Source organism: Coturnix japonica, chromosome Z (genome assembly GCF_054131305.1).
Source record: "Coturnix japonica strain WE chromosome Z, WE-NBRP24, whole genome shotgun sequence".
NCBI classification, from domain to species: domain Eukaryota; kingdom Metazoa; phylum Chordata; class Aves; order Galliformes; family Phasianidae; genus Coturnix; species Coturnix japonica.
The window spans coordinates 62,207,110-62,222,745 of NC_140702.1; the positions used below are offsets into that span (position 1 = coordinate 62,207,110).

Here is a 15,636-nt window from a genome sequence, read left to right on the forward strand (position 1 = left end):
ATGAAAGTGTAAAGGAAAGGAAAGTATACAGAAAAGTATAAAGGAAAGGAAAGTATAAAGAAAAGGAAAGTATAAAGGAAGGGAAAGTATAAAAGAAAGGAAAGCAAAGGTAAGTATATTGGAAAGGATAAGAAAGTATAAATGAAAGGAATGGGTAAGTTTAAAAATAGGAATGGAAAGGAAAGTATAAGGGAATGGAAAGTATAAAGGAAGGGAAAGTATAAAAGAAAGGAAGCAAAGGTAAGTATAAAGGAAGGGAAAGGAAGGGAATAGAAAATAAAGGAAAGGTAGATATAATGGAAAGGAAAGCAATGTATAAAGGAAAGTCAATGTATGTAGAATTGTAAGGATAGGGAAGTATATAAAAATGGAAAGGAAAGGTTAATTTAAAATAAAAAAGGAATGGAAAGGAAGGTCTAAAGGAAAATGTTACAGAACAGAAAGGGAATGTAGGTATAATGCAAAGGGAAGGGAATTATAAAAGAAGGGAATTTATAAAAGAAAGGAAAGCAAAGGTAAGTATGAAAGGAAAGGAAAGGAAAGTATAAATGAAAGGAGAGGCTAAGTTTAAAAATAGGAATTGAAATGAAACTGTAAAGGAAAGGAAAGTATACAGAAAAGGAAAGTATAAAGGAAAGGAAAGTATAAAGAAAAGGAAAGTATAAAGGAAGGGAAAGTATAAAAGAAAGGAAAGCAAAGGTAAGTATATTGGAAAGGATAAGAAAGTATAAATGAAAGGAATGGGTAAGTTTAAAATAGGAATGGAAAGGAAAGTATAAGGGAATGGAAAGTATAAAGGAAGGGAAAGTATAAAAGAAAGGAAGCAAAGGTAAGTATAAAGGAAGGGAAAGGAAGGGAATAGAAAAGAAAGGAAAGGTACATATAATGGAAAGGAAAGCAATGTATAAAGGAAAGTCAATGTATGTAGAATTGTAAGGATAAGGAAGTATATAAAAAAGGAAAGGAAAGGTTAATTAAAAAAAAAAAAAGGAATGGAAAGGAAGGTTTAAGGGAAAATGTTACAGAACAGAAAGGGAATGTAGGTATAATGCAAAGGGAAGGGAATTATAAAAGAAGGGAATTTATAAAAGAAAGGAAAGCAAAGGTAAGTATGAAAGGAAAGGAAAGGAAAGTATAAATGAAAGGAGAGGCTAAGTTTAAAAATAGGAATTGAAATGAAAGTGTAAAGGAAAGGAAAGTATACAGAAAAGGAAAGTATAAAGGAAAGGAAAGTATAAAGAAAAGGAAAGTATAAAGGAAGGGAAAGTATAAAGAAAAGGAAAGTATAAAGGAAGGGAAAGTATAAAAGAAAGGAAAGCAAAGGTAAGTATGAAAGGAATGGAAAGGAAACTATAAATGAAAGGAGAGGCTAAGTTTAAAAACAGGAATTGAAATGAAATTGTAAAGGAAAGGAAAGTATACAGAAAAGGAAAGTATAAAGGGAAGGAAAGTATAAAGAAAAGGAAAGTATAAAGGAAGGGAAAGTATAAAAGAAAGGAAAGCAAAGGTAAGTATATTGGGAAGGATAAGAAAGTATAAATGAAAGGAATGGGTAAGTTTAAAAATAGGAATGGAAAGGAAAGTATAAGGGAATGGAAAGTATAAAGGAAGGGAAAGTATAAAAGAAAGGAAGCAAAGGTAAGTATAAAGGAAGGGAAAGGAAGGGAATAGAAAAGAAAGGAAAGGTAGATATAATGGAAAGGAAAGCAATGTATAAAGGAAAGTCAATGTATGTAGAATTGTAAGGATAGGGAAGTATATAAAAAAGGAAAGGAAAGGTTAATTTAAAAAAAAAAAAGGAATGGAAAGGAAGGTTTAAGGGAAAGTGTTACAGAACAGAAAGGGAATGTAGGTATAATGCAAAGGGAAGGGAATTATAAAAGAAGGGAATTTATAAAAGATAGGAAAGCAAAGGTAAGTATGAAAGGAAAGGAAAGTATAAATGAAAGGAGAGGCTAAGTTTAAAAATAGGAATTGAAATGAAATTGTAAAGGAAAAGAAAGTATACAGAAAAGGAAAGGGAAAGTAGAAAAGAAAGGAAAGCAAAGGTAAGTATATTGGAAAGGATAAGAAAGTATAAATGAAAGGAATGGGTAAGTTTAAAAATAGGAATGGAAAGGAAAGTATAAGGGAATGGAAAGTATAAAGGAAGGGAAAGTATAAAAGAAAGGAAGCAAAGGTAAGTATAAAGGAAGGGAAAGGAAGGGAATAGAAAAGAAAGGAAAGGTAGATATAATGGAAAGGAAAGCAATGTATAAAGGAAAGTCAATGTATGTAGAATTGTAAGGATAGGGAAGTATATAAAAAAGGAAAGGAAAGGTTAATTTAAAAAAAAAAAGGAATGGAAAGGAAGTTCTAAAGGAAAATGTTACAGAACAGAAAGGGAATGTAGGTATAATGCAAAGGGAAGGGAATTATAAAAGAAGGGAATTTATAAAAGAAAGGAAAGCAAAGGTAAGTATGAAAGGAAAGGAAAGGGAAGTATAAATGAAAGGAGAGGCTAAGTTTAAAAATAGGAATTGAAATGAAAGTGTAAAGGAAAGGAAAGTATACAGAAAAGGAAAGTATAAAGGAAAGGAAAGTATAAAGGAAGGGAAAGTATAAAAGAAAGGAAACAAAGGTAAGTATAAAGGAAGGGAAGGGAAGGGAATAGAAATGAAAGGAAAGGTAGATATAATGGAAAGGAAAGCAATGTATAAAGGAAAGTCAATGTATGTAGAATTGTAAGGATAGGGAAGTATATAAAAAAGGAAAGGAAAGGTTAATTTAAAAAAAAAAAAGGAATGTAAAGGAAGGTCTAAAGGAAAATGTTACAGAACAGAAAGGGAATGTAGGTATAATGCAAAGGGAAGGGAATTATAAAAGAAGGGAATTTATAAAAGAAAGGAAAGCAAAGGTAAGTATGAAAGGAAAGGAAAGCATAAATGAAAGGAAAGGGTAAGTTTAAAAATAGGAATTGAAATGAAAGTGTTAAGGAAAGGAAAGTATACAGAATAGGAAAGTATAAAGGAAAGGGAAGTATAAAGAAAAGGAAAGTATAAAGGAAGGGATAGTATAAAAGAAAGGAAAGCAAAGGTAAGTATATTGGAAAGAATAAGAAAGTATAAATGAAAGGAATGGGTAAGTTTAAAAATAGGAATGGAAAGGAAAGTATAAGGGAATGGAAAGTATAAAGGAAGGGAAAGTATAAAAGAAAGGAAGCAAAGTTAAGTATAAAGCAAGGGAAAGGAAGGGAATAGAAAAGAAAGGAAAGGTAGATATAATGGAAAGGAAAGCAATGTATAAAGGAAAGTCAATGTATGTAGAATTGTAAGGATAGGGAAGTATATAAAAAAGGAAAGGAAAGGTTAATTTAAAAAAAAAAAGGAATGGAAAGGAAGGTCTAAGGGAAAGTGTTACAGAACAGAAAGGGAATGTAGGTATAATGCAAAGGGAAGGGAATTATTAAAGAAGGGAATTTATAAAAGATAGGAAAGCAAAGGTAAGTATGAAAGGAAAGTATAAATGAAAGGAAAGGGTAAGATTAAAAATAGGAATTGAAATGAAAGTGTAAAGGAAAAGAAAGTATACAGAAAAGGAAAGGGAAAGTATAAAAGAAAGGATAGCAAAGGTAAGTATATTGGAAAGGATAAGAAAGTATAAATGAAAGGAATGGGTAAGTTTAAAAATAGGAATGGAAAGGAAAGTATAAGGGAATGGAAAGTATAAAAGAAGGGAAAGTATAAAATAAAGGAAGCAAAGGTAAGTATAAAGGAAGGGAGAGGAAGGGAATAGAAAAGAAAGGAAAGGTAGATAGAATGGAAAGGAAAGCAAAGTATAAAGGAAAGTCAATGTATGTAGAATTGTAAGGATAGGGAAGTATATAAAAAAGGAAAGGAAAGGTTAATTTAAAAAAAAAAAAAGGAATGGAAAGGAAGGTCTAAGGGAAAATGTTACAGAACAGAAAGGGAATGTAGGTATAATGCAAAGGGAAGGGAATTATAAAAGAAGGGAATTTATAAAAGATAGGAAAGCAAAGGTAAGTATGAAAGGAAAGGAAAGTATAAATGAAAGGAGAGGCTAAGTTTAAAAATAGGAATTGAAATGAAAGTGTAAAGGAAAAGAAAGTATACAGAAAAGGAAAGGGAAAGTAGAAAAGAAAGGAAAGCAAAGGTAAGTATATTGGAAAGGATAAGAAAGTATAAATGAAAGGAATGGGTAAGTTTAAAAATAGGAATGGAAAGGAAAGTATAAGGGAATTAAAGTATAAAGGAAGGGAAAGTATAAAAGAAAGGAAGCAAAGGTAAGTATAAAGGAAGGGAAAGGAAGGGAATAGAAAAGAATGGAAAGGTAGACATAATGGAAAGGAAAGCAATGTATAAAGGAAAATCAATGTATGTAGAATTGTAAGTATAGGGAAGTATATAAAAAAGGAAAGGAAAGGTTAATTTAAAAAAAAAAAAAGGAATGGAAAGGAAGGTCTAAAGGAAAATGTTACAGAACAGAAAGGGAATGTAGGTATAATGCAAAGGGAAGGGAATTATAAAAGAAGGGAATTTATAAAAGAAAGGAAAGCAAAGGTAAGTATGAAAGGAAAGGAAAGTATAAATGAAAGGAGAGGCTAAGTTTAAAAATAGGAATTGAAATGAAAGTGTAAAGGAAAGGAAAATATACAGAAAAGGAAAGTATAAAGAAAAGGAAAGTATAAAGAAAAGGAAAGTATAAAGGAAGGGAAAGTATAAAAGAAAGGAAAGCAAAGGTAAGTATATTGGAAAGGATAAGAAAGTATAAATGAAAGGAATGGGTAAGTTTAAAAATAGGAATGGAAAGGAAAGTAAAAGGGAATGGAAAGTATAAAGGAAGGGAAAGTATAAAAGAAAGGAAGCAAAGTTAAGTATAAAGCAAGGGAAAGAAAGGGAATAGAAAAGAAAGGAAAGGTAGATATAATGGAAAGGAAAGCAATGTATAAAGGAAAGTCAATGTATGTAGAATTGTAAGGACAGGGAAGTATATAAAAAAGGAAAGGAAAGGTTAATTTTAAAAAAAAAAAGGAATGCAAAGGAAGGTCTAAAGGAAAATGTTACAGAACAGAAAGGGAATGTAGGTATAATGCAAAGGGAAGGGAATTATAAAAGAAGGGAATTTATAAAAGAAAGGAAAGCAAAGGTAAGTATGAAAGGAAAGGAAAGTATAAATGAAAGGAGAGGCTAAGTTTAAAAATAGGAATTGAAATCAAAGTGTAAAGGAAAAAAAAGTATACAGAAAAGGAAAGGGAAAGTATAAAAGAAAGGAAAGCAAAGGTAAGTATATTGGAAAGGATAAGAAAGTATAAATGAAAGCAATGGGATGGTTAAAAATAGGAATGGAAAGGATAATATATAATATATAATATAAGGGAATGGAAAGTATAAAGGAAGGGAAAGTATAAAAGAAAGGAAGCAAAGGTAAGTATAAAGGAAGGGAAAGGAAGGGAATAGAAAAAAAAGGAAAGGTAGATATAATGGAAAGGAAAGCAATGTATAAAGGAAAATCAATGTATGTAGAATTGTAAGTATAGGGAAGTATATAAAAAAGGAAAGGAAAGGTTAATTTAAAAAAAAAAAAGGAATGGAAAGGAAGGTCTAAAGGAAAATGTTACAGAACAGAAAGGGAATGTAGGTATAATGCAAAGGGAAGGGAATTATAAAAGAAGGGAATTTATAAAAAAAAGGAAAGCAAAGGTAAGTATGAAAGGAAAGGAAAGGAAAGTATAAATGAAAGGAGAGGCTAAGTTTAAAAATAGGAATTGAAATGAAAGTGTAAAGGAAAGGAAAGTATACAGAAAAGGAAAGTATAAAGGAAAGGAAAGTATAAAGAAAAGGAAAGTATAAAGGAAGGGAAAGTATAAAAGAAAGGAAAGCAAAGGTAAGTATATTGGAAAGGATAAGAAAGTATAAATGAAAGGAATGGGTAAGTTTAAAAATAGGAATGGAAAGGAAAGTATAAGGGAATGGAAAGTATAAAAGAAGGGAAAGTATAAAATAAAGGAAGCAAAGGTAAGTATAAAGGAAGGGAAAGGAAGGGAATAGAAAAGAAAGGAAAGGTAGATATAATGGAAAGGAAAGCAAAGTATAAAGGAAAGTCAATGTATGTAGAATTGTAAGGATAGGGAAGTATATAAAAAAGGAAAGGAAAGGTTAATTTAAAAAAAAAAGGAATGGAAAGGAAGGTCTAAGGGAAAATGTTACAGAACAGAAAGGGAATGTAGGTATAATGCAAAGGGAAGGGAATTATAAAAGAAGGGAATTTATAAAAGAAAGGAAAGCAAAGGTAAGTATGAAAGGAAAGGAAAGGAAACTATAAATGAAAGGAGAGGCTAAGTTTAAAAATAGGAATTGAAATGAAATTGTAAAGGAAAGGAAAGTATACATAAAAGGAAAGTATAAAGGAAAGGAAAGTATAAAGAAAAGGAAAGTATAAAGGAAGGGAAAGTATAAAGAAAAGGAAAGTATAAAGGAAGGGAAAGTATAAAAGAAAGGAAAGCAAAGGTAAGTATATTGGAAAGGATAAGAAAGTATAAATGAAAGGAATGGGTAAGTTTAAAAATAGGAATGGAAAGGAAAGTATCAGGGAATGGAAAGTATAAAGGAAGGGAAAGTATAAAAGAAAGGAAGCAAAGTTAAGTATAAAGGAAGGGAAAGGAAGGGAATAGAAAAGAAAGGAAAGGTAGATATAATGGAAAGGAAAGCAATGTATAAAGGAAAGTCAATGTATGTAGAATTGTAAGGATAGGGAAGTATATAGAAAAGGAAAGGAAAGGTTAATTTAAAAAAAAAAAAGGAATGCAAAGGAAGGTCTAAAGGAAAATGTTACAGAACAGAAAGGGAATGTAGGTATAATGCAAAGGGAAGGGAATTATAAAAGAAGGGAATTTATAAAAGAAAGGAAAGCAAAGGTAAGTATGAAAGGAAAGTATAAATGAAAGGAAAGGCTAAGTTTAAAAATAGGAATTGAAATGAAAGTGTAAAGGAAAGGAAAGTATACAGAAAAGGAAAGTATAAAGGAAGGGAAAGTATAAAGAAAAGGAAAGTATAAAGGAACGGAAAGTATAAAAGAAAGGAAAGCAAAGGTAAGTATATTGGAAAGGATAAGAAAGTATAAATGAAAGGAATGGGTAAGTTTAAAAATAGGAATGGAAAGGAAAGTGTAAGGGAATGGAAAGTATAAAGGAAGGGAAAGTATAAAAGAAAGGAAGCAAAGGTAAGTATAAAGGAAGGGAAAGGAAGGGAATAGAAAAGAAAGGAAAGGTAGATATAATGGAAAGGAAAGCAATGTATAAAGGAAAGTCAATGTATGTAGAATTGTAAGGATAGGGAAGTATATAAAAATGGAAAGGAAAGGTTAATTTAAAAAAAAAAAAGGAATGGATAGGAAGGTCTAAAGGAAAATGTTACAGAACAGAAAGGGAATGTAGGTATAATGCAAAGGGAAGGGAATTATAAAAGAAGGGAATTTATAAAAGAAAGGAAAGCAAAGGTAAGTATGAAAGGAAAGGAAAGTATAAATGAAAGGAGAGGCTAAGTTTAAAAATAGGAATTGAAATGAAAGTGTAAAGGAAAGGAAAGTATACAGAAAAGTATAAAGGAAAGGAAAGGATAAAGAAAAGGAAAGTATAAAGGAAGGGAAAGTATAAAAGAAAGGAAAGCAAAGGTAAGTATATTGGAAAGGATAAGAAAGTATAAATGAAAGGAATGGGTAAGTTTAAAAATAGGAATGGAAAGGAAAGTATAAGGGAATGGAAAGTATAAAGGAAGGGAAAGTATAAAAGAAAGGAAGCAAAGGTAAGTATAAAGGAAGGGAAAGGAAGGGAATAGAAAATAAAGGAAAGGTAGATATAATGGAAAGGAAAGCAATGTATAAAGGAAAGTCAATGTATGTAGAATTGTAAGGATAGGGAAGTATATAAAAATGGAAAGGAAAGGTTAATTTAAAATAAAAAAGGAATGGAAAGGAAGGTCTAAAGGAAAATGTTACAGAACAGAAAGGGAATGTAGGTATAATGCAAAGGGAAGGGAATTATAAAAGAAGGGAATTTATAAAAGAAAGGAAAGCAAAGGTAAGTATGAAAGGAAAGGAAAGGAAAGTATAAATGAAAGGAGAGGCTAAGTTTAAAAATAGGAATTGAAATGAAAGTGTAAAGGAAAAGAAAGTATACAGAAAAGGAAAGTATAAAGGAAAGTATAAAGAAAAGGAAAGTATAAAGGAAGGGAAAGTATAAAAGAAAGGAAAGCAAAGGTAAGTATATTGGAAAGGATAAGAAAGTATAAATGAAAGGAATGGGTAGGTTTAAAAATAGGAATGGAAAGGAAAGTATAAGGGAATGGAAAGTATAAAGGAAGGGAAAGTATAAAAGAAAGGAAGCAAAGGTAAGTATAAAGGAAGGGAAAGGAAGGGAATAGAAAAGAAAGGAAAGGTAGATATAATGGAAAGGAAAGCAATTTATAAACGAAAGTCAATGTATGTAGAATTGTAAGGATAGGGAAGTATATAAAAATGGAAAGGAAAGGTTAATTTAAAAAAAAAAAAGGAATGGAAAGGAAGGTCTAAAGGAAAATGTTACAGAACAGAAAGGGAATGTAGGTATAATGCAAAGGGAAGGGAATTATAAAAGAAGGGAATTTATAAAAGAAAGGAAAGCAAAGGTAAGTATGAAAGGAAAGGAAAGTATAAATGAAAGGAGAGGCTAAGTTTAAAAACAGGAATTGAAATGAAAGTGTACAGGAAAGGAAAGTATACAGAAAAGGAAAGTATAAAGGAAAGTATAAAGAAAAGGAAAGTATAAAGGAAGGGAAAGTATAAAAGAAAGGAAAGCAAAGGTAAGTATATTGGAAAGGATAAGAAAGTATAAATGAAAGGAATGGGTAAGTTTAAAAATAGGAATGGAAAGGAAAGTATAAGGGAATGGAGAGTATAAAGGAAGGGAAAGTATAAAAGAAAGGAAGCAAAGGTAAGTATAAAGGAAGGGAAAGGAAGGGAATAGAAAAGAAAGGAAAGGTAGATATAATGGAAAGGAAAGCAATGTATAAAGGAAAGTCAATGTATGTAGAATTGTAAGGATAGGGAAGTATATAAAAAAGGAAAGGAAAGGTTAATTTTTAAAAAAAAAAGGAATGGAAAGGATGGTCTAAAGGAAAATGTTACAGAACAAAAAGGGAAGGTAGGTATAATGCAAAGGGAAGGGAATTATTAAAGAAGGGAATTTATAAAAGATAGGAAAGCAAAGGTAAGTATGAAAGGAAAGGAAAGTATAAATGAAAGGAAAGTCTAAGTTTAAAAATAGGAATTGAAATGAAAGTGTAAAGGAAAAGAAAGTATACAGAAAAGGAAAGGGAAAGTATAAAAGAAAGGAAAGCAAAGGTAAGTATATTGGAAAGGATAAGAAAGTATAAATGATAGGAATGGGTAAGTTTAAAAATTGGAATGGAAAGGAAAGTATAAGGGAATGGAAAGTATAAAGGAAGGGAAAGTATAAAAGAAAGGAAGAAAAGGTAAGTATAAAGGAAGGGAAAGGAAGGGAATAGAAAAGAAAGGAAAGGTAGATATAATGGAAAGGAAAGCAAAGTAGAAAGGAAAGTCAATGTATGTAGAATTGTAAGGATAGGGAAGTATATAAAAAAGGAAAGGAAAGGTTAATTTAAAAAAAAAAAAGGAATGGAAATGAAGGTCTAAGGGAAAATGATACAGAACAGAAAGGGAATGTAGGTATAATGCAAAGGGAAGGGAATTATAAAAGAAGGGAATTTATAAAAGAAAGGAAAGCAAAGGTAAGTATGAAAGGAAAGGAAAGGGAAGTATAAATGAAAGGAGAGGCTATGTTTAAAAATAGGAATTGAAATGAAAGTGTAAAGGAAAGGAAAGTATACAGAAAAGGAAAGTATAAAGGAAAGGAAAGTATAAAGAAAATGAAAGTATAAAGGAAGGGAAAGTATAAAGAAAAGGAAAGTATAAAGGAACGGAAAGTATAAAAGAAAGGAAAGCAAAGGTAAGTATATTGGAAAGGATAAGAAAGTATAAATGAAAGGAATGGGTAAGTTTAAAAATAGGAATGGAAAGGAAAGTATAAGGGAATGGAAAGTATAAAGGAAGGGAAAGTATAAAAGAAAGGAACCAAAGGTAAGTATAAAGGAAGGGAAAGGAAGGGAATAGAAAAGAAAGGAAAAATACATATAATGGAAAGGAAAGCAATGTATAAAGGAAAGTCAATGTATGTAGAATTGTAAGGATAGGGAAGTATATAAAAAAGGAAAGGAAAGGTTAATTTAAAAAAAAAAAAAGGAATGGAAAGGAAGGTCTAAAGGAAAATGTTACAGAACAGAAAGGGAATGTAGGTATAATGCAAAGGGAAGGGAATTATAAAAGAAGGGAATTTATAAAAGAAAGGAAAGCAAAGGTAAATATGAACGGAAAGTATAAAGAAAGGAAAGGGTAAGTTTAAAAATAGGAATTGAAATGAAAGTGTAAAGGAAAGGAAAGGAAAGTATAAAGGAAAGGAAAGTATAAAGAAAAGGAAAGTATAAAGGAAGGGAAAGTATAAAAGAAAGGAAATCAAAGGTAAGTATATTGGAAAGGATAAGAAAGTATAAATGAAAGGAATGGGTAAGTTTAAAAATAGGAATGGAAAGGAAAGTGTAAGGGAATGGAAAGTATAAAGGAAGGGAAAGTATAAAAGAAAGGAAGCAAAGGTAAGTATAAAGGAAGGGAAAGGAAGGGAATAGAAAAGAAAGGAAAGGTAGATATAATGGAAAGGAAAGCAATGTATAAAGGAAAGTCAATGTATGTAGAATTGTAAGGATAGGGAAGTATATAAAAATGGAAAGGAAAGGTTAATTTAAAAAAAAAAAAGGAATGGATAGGAAGGTCTAAAGGAAAATGTTACAGAACAGAAAGGGAATGTAGGTATAATGCAAAGGGAAGGGAATTATAAAAGAAGGGAATTTATAAAAGAAAGGAAAGCAAAGGTAAGTATGAAAGGAAAGGAAAGTATAAATGAAAGGAGAGGCTAAGTTTAAAAATAGGAATTGAAATGAAAGTGTAAAGGAAAGGAAAGTATACAGAAAAGTATAAAGGAAAGGAAAGTATAAAGAAAAGGAAAGTATAAAGGAAGGGAAAGTATAAAAGAAAGGAAAGCAAAGGTAAGTATATTGGAAAGGATAAGAAAGTATAAATGAAAGGAATGGGTAAGTTTAAAAATAGGAATGGAAAGGAAAGTATAAGGGAATGGAAAGTATAAAGGAAGGGAAAGTATAAAAGAAAGGAAGCAAAGGTAAGTATAAAGGAAGGGAAAGGAAGGGAATAGAAAATAAAGGAAAGGTAGATATAATGGAAGGGAAAGCAATGTATAAAGGAAAGTCAATGTATGTAGAATTGTAAGGATAGGGAAGTATATAAAAATGGAAAGGAAAGGTTAATTTAAAATAAAAAAGGAATGGAAAGGAAGGTCTAAAGGAAAATGTTACAGAACAGAAAGGGAATGTAGGTATAATGCAAAGGGAAGGGAATTATAAAAGAAGGGAATTTATAAAAGAAAGGAAAGCAAAGGTAAATATGAACGGAAAGTATAAAGAAAGGAAAGGGTAAGTTTAAAAATAGGAATTGAAATGAAAGTGTAAAGGAAAGGAAAGGAAAGTATAAAGGAAAGGAAAGTATAAAGAAAAGGAAAGTATAAAGGAAGGGAAAGTATAAAAGAAAGGAAATCAAAGGTAAGTATATTGGAAAGGATAAGAAAGTATAAATGAAAGGAATGGGTAAGTTTAAAAATAGGAATGGAAAGGAAAGTGTAAGGGAATGGAAAGTATAAAGGAAGGGAAAGTATAAAAGAAAGGAAGCAAAGGTAAGTATAAAGGAAGGGAAAGGAAGGGAATAGAAAAGAAAGGAAAGGTAGATATAATGGAAAGGAAAGCAATGTATAAAGGAAAGTCAATGTATGTAGAATTGTAAGGATAGGGAAGTATATAAAAATGGAAAGGAAAGGTTAATTTAAAAAAAAAAAAGGAATGGATAGGAAGGTCTAAAGGAAAATGTTACAGAACAGAAAGGGAATGTAGGTATAATGCAAAGGGAAGGGAATTATAAAAGAAGGGAATTTATAAAAGAAAGGAAAGCAAAGGTAAGTATGAAAGGAAAGGAAAGTATAAATGAAAGGAGAGGCTAAGTTTGAAAATAGGAATTGAAATGAAAGTGTAAAGGAAAGGAAAGTATACAGAAAAGTATAAAGGAAAGGAAAGTATAAAGAAAAGGAAAGTATAAAGGAAGGGAAAGTATAAAAGAAAGGAAAGCAAAGGTAAGTATATTGGAAAGGATAAGAAAGTATAAATGAAAGGAATGGGTAAGTTTAAAAATAGGAATGGAAAGGAAAGTATAAGGGAATGGAAAGTATAAAGGAAGGGAAAGTATAAAAGAAAGGAAGCAAAGGTAAGTATAAAGGAAGGGAAAGGAAGGGAATAGAAAATAAAGGAAAGGTAGATATAATGGAAAGGAAAGCAATGTATAAAGGAAAGTCAATGTATGTAGAATTGTAAGGATAGGGAAGTATATAAAAATGGAAAGGAAAGGTTAATTTAAAATAAAAAAGGAATGGAAAGGAAGGTCTAAAGGAAAATGTTACAGAACAGAAAGGGAATGTAGGTATAATGCAAAGGGAAGGGAATTATAAAAGAAGGGAATTTATAAAAGAAAGGAAAGCAAAGGTAAGTATGAAAGGAAAGGAAAGGAAAGTATAAATGAAAGGAGAGGCTAAGTTTAAAAATAGGAATTGAAATGAAACTGTAAAGGAAAGGAAAGTATACAGAAAAGGAAAGTATAAAGGAAAGGAAAGTATAAAGAAAAGGAAAGTATAAAGGAAGGGAAAGTATAAAAGAAAGGAAAGCAAAGGTAAGTATATTGGAAAGGATAAGAAAGTATAAATGAAAGGAATGGGTAAGTTTAAAATAGGAATGGAAAGGAAAGTATAAGGGAATGGAAAGTATAAAGGAAGGGAAAGTATAAAAGAAAGGAAGCAAAGGTAAGTATAAAGGAAGGGAAAGGAAGGGAATAGAAAAGAAAGGAAAGGTACATATAATGGAAAGGAAAGCAATGTATAAAGGAAAGTCAATGTATGTAGAATTGTAAGGATAAGGAAGTATATAAAAAAGGAAAGGAAAGGTTAATTAAAAAAAAAAAAAGGAATGGAAAGGAAGGTTTAAGGGAAAATGTTACAGAACAGAAAGGGAATGTAGGTATAATGCAAAGGGAAGGGAATTATAAAAGAAGGGAATTTATAAAAGAAAGGAAAGCAAAGGTAAGTATGAAAGGAAAGGAAAGGAAAGTATAAATGAAAGGAGAGGCTAAGTTTAAAAATAGGAATTGAAATGAAAGTGTAAAGGAAAGGAAAGTATACAGAAAAGGAAAGTATAAAGGAAAGGAAAGTATAAAGAAAAGGAAAGTATAAAGGAAGGGAAAGTATAAAGAAAAGGAAAGTATAAAGGAAGGGAAAGTATAAAAGAAAGGAAAGCAAAGGTAAGTATGAAAGGAATGGAAAGGAAACTATAAATGAAAGGAGAGGCTAAGTTTAAAAACAGGAATTGAAATGAAATTGTAAAGGAAAGGAAAGTATACAGAAAAGGAAAGTATAAAGGGAAGGAAAGTATAAAGAAAAGGAAAGTATAAAGGAAGGGAAAGTATAAAAGAAAGGAAAGCAAAGGTAAGTATATTGGGAAGGATAAGAAAGTATAAATGAAAGGAATGGGTAAGTTTAAAAATAGGAATGGAAAGGAAAGTATAAGGGAATGGAAAGTATAAAGGAAGGGAAAGTATAAAAGAAAGGAAGCAAAGGTAAGTATAAAGGAAGGGAAAGGAAGGGAATAGAAAAGAAAGGAAAGGTACATATAAAGGAAAGGAAAGCAATGTATAAAGGAAAGTCAATGTATGTAGAATTGTAAGGATAGGGAAGTATATAAAAAAGGAAAGGAAAGGTTAATTTAAAAAAAAAAAAGGAATGGAAAGGAAGGTTTAAGGGAAAGTGTTACAGAACAGAAAGGGAATGTAGGTATAATGCAAAGGGAAGGGAATTATAAAAGAAGGGAATTTATAAAAGATAGGAAAGCAAAGGTAAGTATGAAAGGAAAGGAAAGTATAAATGAAAGGAGAGGCTAAGTTTAAAAATAGGAATTGAAATGAAAGTGTAAAGGAAAAGAAAGTATACAGAAAAGGAAAGGGAAAGTAGAAAAGAAAGGAAAGCAAAGGTAAGTATATTGGAAAGGATAAGAAAGTATAAATGAAAGGAATGGGTAAGTTTAAAAATAGGAATGGAAAGGAAAGTATAAGGGAATGGAAAGTATAAAGGAAGGGAAAGTATAAAAGAAAGGAAGCAAAGGTAAGTATAAAGGAAGGGAAAGGAAGGGAATAGAAAAGAAAGGAAAGGTAGATATAATGGAAAGGAAAGCAATGTATAAAGGAAAGTCAATGTATGTAGAATTGTAAGGATAGGGAAGTATATAAAAAAGGAAAGGAAAGGTTAATTTAAAAAAAAAAAGGAATGGAAAGGAAGTTCTAAAGGAAAATGTTACAGAACAGAAAGGGAATGTAGGTATAATGCAAAGGGAAGGGAATTATAAAAGAAGGGAATTTATAAAAGAAAGGAAAGCAAAGGTAAGTATGAAAGGAAAGGAAAGGGAAGTATAAATGAAAGGAGAGGCTAAGTTTAAAAATAGGAATTGAAATGAAAGTGTAAAGGAAAGGAAAGTATACAGAAAAGGAAAGTATAAAGGAAAGGAAAGTATAAAGGAAGGGAAAGTATAAAAGAAAGGAAACAAAGGTAAGTATAAAGGAAGGGAAGGGAAGGGAATAGAAATGAAAGGAAAGGTAGATATAATGGAAAGGAAAGCAATGTATAAAGGAAAGTCAATGTATGTAGAATTGTAAGGATAGGGAAGTATATAAAAAAGGAAAGGAAAGGTTAATTTAAAAAAAAAAAAGGAATGTAAAGGAAGGTCTAAAGGAAAATGTTACAGAACAGAAAGGGAATGTAGGTATAATGCAAAGGGAAGGGAATTATAAAAGAAGGGAATTTATAAAAGAAAGGAAAGCAAAGGTAAGTATGAAAGGAAAGGAAAGCATAAATGAAAGGAAAGGGTAAGTTTAAAAATAGGAATTGAAATGAAAGTGTTAAGGAAAGGAAAGTATACAGAATAGGAAAGTATAAAGGAAAGGGAAGTATAAAGAAAAGGAAAGTATAAAGGAAGGGATAGTATAAAAGAAAGGAAAGCAAAGGTAAGTATATTGGAAAGAATAAGAAAGTATAAATGAAAGGAATGGGTAAGTTTAAAAATAGGAATGGAAAGGAAAGTATAAGGGAATGGAAAGTATAAAGGAAGGGAAAGTATAAAAGAAAGGAAGCAAAGTTAAGTATAAAGCAAGGGAAAGGAAGGGAATAGAAAAGAAAGGAAAGGTAGATATAATGGAAAGGAAAGCAATGTATAAAGGAAAGTCAATGTATGTAGAATTGTAAGGATAGGGAAGTATATAAAAAAGGAAAGGAAAGGTTAATTTAAAAAAAAAAAGGAATGGAAAGGAAGGTCTAAGGGAAAGTGTTACAGAACAGAAAGGGAATGTAGGTATAATGCAAAGGGAAGGGAATTATTA

General features: G+C 30.5%; 1 long non-coding RNA gene across 1 annotated transcript; it reads left to right on the forward strand.

Annotated features, from left to right (window-relative positions):
• Positions 1 to 146: 146 nt before the first annotated feature.
• On the forward strand, positions 147 to 12,170 carry LOC146754131 (uncharacterized). Its single transcript, XR_014939827.1, has 2 exons — positions 147 to 8,660; positions 9,242 to 12,170. It is a non-coding gene; the product is annotated as an uncharacterized LOC146754131 (long non-coding RNA).
• Positions 12,171 to 15,636: the final 3,466 nt, after the last annotated feature.